Source organism: Nymphaea colorata, chromosome 6, assembly GCF_008831285.2.
Source record: "Nymphaea colorata isolate Beijing-Zhang1983 chromosome 6, ASM883128v2, whole genome shotgun sequence".
Classification (NCBI taxonomy): Eukaryota; Viridiplantae; Streptophyta; class Magnoliopsida; order Nymphaeales; family Nymphaeaceae; genus Nymphaea; species Nymphaea colorata.
Window position 1 is genome coordinate 24697662 of NC_045143.1, and position 6825 is coordinate 24704486.

The window sequence follows — 6825 nt, forward strand, 5'->3', positions numbered from 1 at the left end:
CAAATTTTTACACCCAAAACCCAGAAAAGTTCAGGAAGCTCACCAGCTAACTTAATCTCAGACCTAGATGACAGACTTGGATCAAACGACATGGAAGAGATACATGCCATCCCTGATGCCCAAATCATACATCCATTTTCCACATCCTTTTCCAATATTCTCTCAACATAATCAGGATCAGATATATAACATGCCCCAATAAGTATCAAAAGAGGTTTCCACAAAGCAAAGGGCTTATGCTGAATGCCCTTGAAATGTGAAAAAGATGCATGGGTAAAGCTGAAAATAAGTGCTTTTTTCACATCTTCAGTTTGGAGTGTCAAACTTGGCAAGTGCAGCAACGTATGTGCACATGAGCATGCTCTCCATGTTGCAGATGGATATGCTGAAATTGCCTTAGCAAGGAAAGCTCCAATGCCTTCTATTATAGAACATGGAGGAACAGGTGGTGAAGGTGGAGGTAGAGGCGTTCTCACCAAAAATGATTTCAACTCATACTTTCTTAACAATGACAACGACTTCCTCAATAGCAGCAAAGACAGCTATAGTTTTAATCATATTAATCAGTTTTATAATAATAAAACTAAGCAGTTATAGCTTGTGCAGCCAGAATAGCATTTTCTTGTATTAGATTTGTGAATCGTAGCAAATTTAATGCCAATCTTAAATAATTAAATTAACCTATTTTAATACTGTTTCCAGTTAATGAAAATTAATATTTACATAGTTGATGTTTCAAGGGCTCATGTTAGATTCTTTGCTAAATCATGCTGTTGGTTTGATTCCTCTTTCTATATGCATCCTGGGTGCCGCCCAGCTCCGAAAAGTGCTCAAGTTATTGCAGGAGTTGTCCCATTCTTGAGGACTTAGTAGGTACTCGGAGAAGAGCAGCTCTGCTGATGCTACTCATAGTTCTGAAGGAGATGGAATACGAGAACAGATTGTTCTGAGTGATAGTTCATCACTTCTTCGTTTGGATGAACAGTCACTAAGTGACCCAACTGCGAATTTATCATGTAGTAGGATGAAACCTGGTGAAGGGGTCGATGTCAGGGGAAGACAGAGTGAGGATGGAATTCTGGATTCCGACACCATGTTCTCATGGATTATCAACAACCCATCTCCTCTTGAGCAAATGGTGGGATGGCAGCGATCTAGAGAAGAGAAGATGCATAAAGGACAGGAAATCCTTCAGATGCTTGAGAAAGAGTTTTTACCTTTTACAGAGCTTGTGTCAGAGGAAGTGTGAACATTTGAATTATGAGGAAGCGTTGAATAATGTTGAAAACCTGTGCATCGATGAGCTTAAGAAAAGATAGCAGAACATGAAGGTTATGCCTTGTAGTTATGAAGCAATACTGAGGAAGTGGCAGGAAGAGATGGCTGAAGGAGAAACCACTCTCTTTTTGCAAATAGTAGGCTTGAGATCGATGTTGTCACAAATGTACTTAAAGAGGCACAAGCGCTGAACGCAACTCAGTTTAGGTATGATGAAAATGTCACATCTCATCTCTGTGATGTGGAGAGTGCCGAAGATGGTGAGTGGAAGATGCAGGATTTGATGAACCAAATGGATCCTTGCATCGACGAAGCCATTCGGGGACAGAATGAATAGTTATCTTTGGAGATCCATTTTACTTATATCTTGCAGTTCAAATCAAACATTCCGAAATTTGTCATGTTTCTGAGTTTGATATGCATGGTTGCTTATCCTGAAGCTCAACAAAATTGATGCTAGGATCATGCCGAATGTTTATAGCATGCAGCAATTGGAGATCAAGATGGGCCCAATTTGTGCCCTTGATTATCGGGCAGTTATTCTGCTGCTTACAGTCATTCTTGAGGGTTTGGATCTATGCTTCAAAATGTTTCACATTTCTTTTTCTCGTGATTGAACTTTCTTTTCATATGTTTTCAGTTACTCTGATAACTACTCATGGCAGGCCCACCTTGAAGATTTAGTGGAAAAAGATGCAACTGAGAAATCTGATGCTGCGAGAGAAGCTTTTTTAGCTGAGCTTGCACGTGATGCACAAAAAAACAGTAACAAAATTTGTGATGTTTCAAAGCAAATACATGATAAACAAAGGACAGGAAAAAAAACAAGGATTACAAAAAATTTGAAGATCTGAAGGTTTTATTTTCTTTCGTTGGCTTATTATTTTTCTATTTTGGGTAGGAAATGTATGATATTCTTACTCTGTGCTATGATGTCTTTCTTTCTTTCAGGTAATGAGTGCCGATGAGCAGTATATCCACAACCACCAAGAGCCACTGTCTGTCATGCATCTTGATTCTTTGATTCTTCTTTATTTTTATTTTGCAGTTCTGAACTCTTAACTTTACTTACTGCATTTTTTGCGAGTTTCATTTTTAGAGTATACTTTTACTTGTAGTTCTTTCTTTATTACGATCTTGTTAAAGGATAATTGTGAGCCCCTTATCGGTCATTTGGTTCATTCATTCATGGGGCATTTCCTTCAAAGATGTTTTATGTGGTGCTTGTTGTGGTTAATGATGAGGCACGTCATATCAGTAGGTGGTAGACTTCTGATGTTGTTTTTCACAGTGGATTTGGCTAGGTGATTTGTACTATAAGTCTTTCAGTTTGGACATCAGAGCAGTGAGATATGTTTTCCTTTCATAGACTGATAGAGTTGTCCCTAATGGTTCATTTTGGCATGGAGCACATTTTGGTGTTTTAGAAGCAATAGTTTCTACTGAAAAAATGTTCTCCAAGACTACAGTGTCAGGCTAAAGGGTTAGTCACTAGTTGCAGGACATGTGTTTGGAAAAGGATCCTAAATCTGTGCTTTTATAAGTGGCTTAATGTGCGTCAAGAGGGAGACTATCCTGCTATGGCTGGTGCTATATACATATGGTGGGAATGATGGATTGAATTGAACTAGTTTTTGATAAAGCACGAGCTTCCCTAATCAGCCATATCTGTCTCACCTCAATTGGGCGGCTTTATCTAGAGTCTAGACAAGTTCATGAAGTTAAGTTCTTGGTTTACCTGCTTCAATGTTGTATGACAAACTAAACTGGAAGTTGGAAAGTTGATTACCTGAAAAGTGCATACCAACTTCCTTTCATGTATACTTGAGGGGTGAAGTTTGTGTCTCTTGCCATTTATGTGCTTTAGAGAATATTTCAGGCGACTTAAAGTTCTATGTGAACCTGAGATGGTTCCCTGACCTTTTATACGTGAGAAGATTTGGTTTTCTTTCTTTCTTTAATCCAGACCGCTCAATGCTAGTGGAAAGGGAAAGGAAAGCCTGGGCATCAGCACTGGTGAAAGAAGAAGCAAAACCACTTTGACTGAAAAAGCACTCGCAAAGAAGCAACAAACCAAGCCCCTGGGGCAAATCTTTAAGAACATTAAAGATGGTTTGATGCTTAATAATATTTGTTACTACAGCATGCACATATATTTAATGTGTAAAGCTACAAGCAGTTGTTGCATGCTCTGACTATCACATGTAAAACTGTTTCTTTGTATTGTGAAAGCTCAAGTTTTTTCCTTTCCCCTACTTTTGTTGTCAAGCTAGGCCATTTGTTTATTCACTTAATGGATCTTTCAGTTCTTCCAAATGAACCTTGGCGTGAACTGTCTTCCCTGCAGCATCGTTGATGCAACTGCTGATAATCAGGAGGAGTTTGGTGTTACCACTGCATTTGGAGATTATGATTCAAAGCTAAGAGAAGAGGAACATAAGTGGAAGAGGAACTAGTTGCAAGCAACCTATAATTCTGTTTTTCTTGTATTTGCAGTTATGACTTGTGACCTATTTTTGCTGATGGGTGGTCAAATTTGTTTTGAGAAAGGGAAGGCTGAATTAGGCAGCCCATTGTTGTAGACTGGCTTTAGCAGTCATTGTCTGGCATGCATTTTCATTTGTTTTCTTCTTCCTTTCCTTCTTAATTGATGGACTGCGCTTGTCTAAGACAGTCTTATTGTCAAAAAATGTTTCCCCTTAATGCAGCCCCAATTAATTGTCATTGTAACCTTTGGGAATATGATGAAGGTTCATGGTCCATTACAAGAAGTGCGTTGCTTTGTTCTTTGAAGAAGAAATATGTTTTCTATAAATTCTATAGAATAACATAGTTTGATTTCTTTGCTAATGTATTTTACATTTGTTCTTCTTTTTATTTGTATTATTCTTGCCCTGTGTGCTGAGTGTTGTACGTTCATCTTGGTTGCAAGCATTTTATGTTTTGATCTTCTTGCATGTGATTATAGTTTTCTGAAGGTTTTGTGATTTTTACTGATCTTTAATAGTTTAATTAGGAAAAATTGTTTTGAGAACTTTTATTCTGTTATACTTTTTATAGAAACTGGGCAGAATAAAAAGAAATACAACACAAATGCCAAAATTGTTCAAAAAATTTTGTATTTTGGTTTTCTAAAGTCCTCTACTTCTGTAGAGTCAAAAGAATCCTTAGTTTTGGTATCAGCTCTTTACAATACAATGTCTTTTTAAACCAGATTTGTGAACCTGTCAGAACTGAAAAAGTCTGCCTCTGTTCTACATCCGGACACTTTTTTTTTTACTTTTGCTTTCTGCACAGCCTTATAATCAGAGTCTAACAATGTCCAATCCCATAGTTGTCATTATCATTTCCCTAATGATTTTACAAAAGTCGCTGCATAGGACTGGTTTATCCTGGGCTTCGTTCAAGGACAAAGAAGAGCTTAACCTAAACTTCTTGCAAAGCTTTTGATCAATGACTTAACATTTATGCGAACTCGTCACCCTTAAACGAATCTTTTATGTAGAATATCATACTTTTATGGGAGAGTTGTTAAGTTCATTTTTCTACCCAGTCTACCCATCATGTTTTGCATTCACCCCTCTTTAGGGACTAGAGTTCATGCCTCTTGGTGATATACCATTTCATGTCAAGAACTTTTGCAAACGATTTTTTTTTTTGTTTAAAAACATTTTAAAGATGCTTTCTCTCACAATGATATGTCTTTGCTTTACTCTTAGTATCCTTCGAGTATGAGAAAATTTCAAGTTTTTGTTGTCAACCAATGGAAGAGGCAAGTTGAAAGAATACTGGATATGAACATTAAGGAAAATTCCTCTGAGAAAGTCAAGACTAGGAAATGTTATTGACTCTAGTGTTCAAACATTTGTAAGGATTTAGCATGAAGTATACTAAGTGAGAAGCCACAATGTTCTCTAAGATCTTGGCAGGTAGCAAAATGAGAGTTGAGAGATGGGCTCGGGGCTTGTGTAGTTGTTCCTCTGAGTCAGTAATCAAGAGTACCAGATAAGCATATAGTTGATTTATGTCTATTTCGCGAAGATAATGACTTACGAACCTTTAGGTCGTCGAAAACCCGTAAGGTGAAGCGGGTTGGACACGTGATAAAGCTACACATAACCACCAAAGCGGTGGAGCTTCGTAGTAGCCTTTGAGGTGGTGAGCTATTCCCTCAAAGGTGAAGGTCGGCCTGAAAAAAAAAGAAAAAATCAAAGAGAAAAAAAATCAGAAGTCAAAAAGTTGAATGCAAAAGAAAGAAAAACAAAAGAAACTAAGAAAAAAAAAAGCAAAAAGTGCCTGCCAAGAGATGAAATATATGAAGGCTGAACTCGTAGGAATTGAATGAGACAATCTTTCGTGGATGTGCAATTTTGGGGTCAATATCTGCTCCTCTTTTTGATTACCTAAGATGTCGAGGATGATTCCTTTATGTTCACATTTTGGAAATTGAAAGATACCCCTTCTAGAAGTTTGACGACATTGATATGAAATGAATTCTAATGCTCGTACGGTACTATGGGTAAATGAATAACATATTATGTGCACAACACGAGCACTCATGCTTTTTGTGTTAAATTGATGATTTGAACTATTTCAAAGTAAAAACTTGACATCTCTTGTTATGTTTCGAGGTTTTTTAGGCATTAACCAATCCCCTTTAGTCTTGAAAGGTGTTTGCTATTTCATTAACAAACCACTAGTCCGTTCATGGAATAAATGAAGCTCCTCAAACCTAGTCCACTTATGTTGAATGTGACAAATTGTCCATCTTTTCCTCTGTTGTAGGAGAGACATAACATTTAGGAACCTGACCTATTATTCCATCTTGACCGAGTGTCTTCAACTTGTTGAAATGTCTTCAACATGTTTTTCAATGACATAACTAAGACTTAGGGTTGAGGCTATCATGGAAGATCTCTTATCTGTTTTCAAAAGAACCAGTCGATTTTTTGAACTATGACATTTTTGAAAAGTTTATCCTTTGAGGTTGCATGAGTTTTGTTCCTGGATTCATCTAATATTTGTCTTGGCTTGCAATACATGGTTTTGCAAAATGGTGTGGAGTTATTCTTCATCGTCACCAACTACCCCGCCCATGCCTTTGCTTTGACAACTGGGCCCTTCATAGTTTTGGACCATGTTAGTATTCAGTTTCTTCTTGTGTCTTGTTAGTTGAGCATTATGGGTATTTTGACTAGTATGTGTTTGTTTATCCATAAATCGGGACAATATCCTACATTGGGGAAAAATTATGATATTATTGAATTTTTTCTCATTGATTTTGTTTATGATGCTTCAATCATTTAAGGCTGGCTGTTGGACCTGTTCCCCATCGATTGAGGCTATTGCTTTTAATCCAGTTCTTCCCCTTCCCATAACCGAGATGTTTTTCCAACATTGGAGGAGAAGGTGGGCCGAGGTCGGTCCAAAATTATGTCAGAATGTCAGTTTTTTAGGCATGAAAATGACACAACTAACGCTTATTTCAGAATGTCGTGGAAAGCTTATTTTTAGATTTGTTATTGGTCTTCAATTTTTTGATGTTCT

The 6825-nt window shown here is 37.3% G+C and overlaps 1 long non-coding RNA gene across 2 annotated transcripts; it reads left to right on the forward strand.

Annotated features, from left to right (window-relative positions):
• Nucleotides 1-829: 829 nt before the first annotated feature.
• Nucleotides 830-4161, forward strand: LOC116256501 (uncharacterized). Of its 2 annotated transcripts, XR_004173140.2 has the most exons (4): nucleotides 830-1845; nucleotides 1944-2134; nucleotides 2230-2276; nucleotides 3626-4161. It is a non-coding gene; the product is annotated as an uncharacterized LOC116256501 (long non-coding RNA). The 2 variants fall into 2 exon arrangements; XR_007573665.1 differs by having other exon boundaries at nucleotides 2230-4161.
• Nucleotides 4162-6825: the final 2664 nt, after the last annotated feature.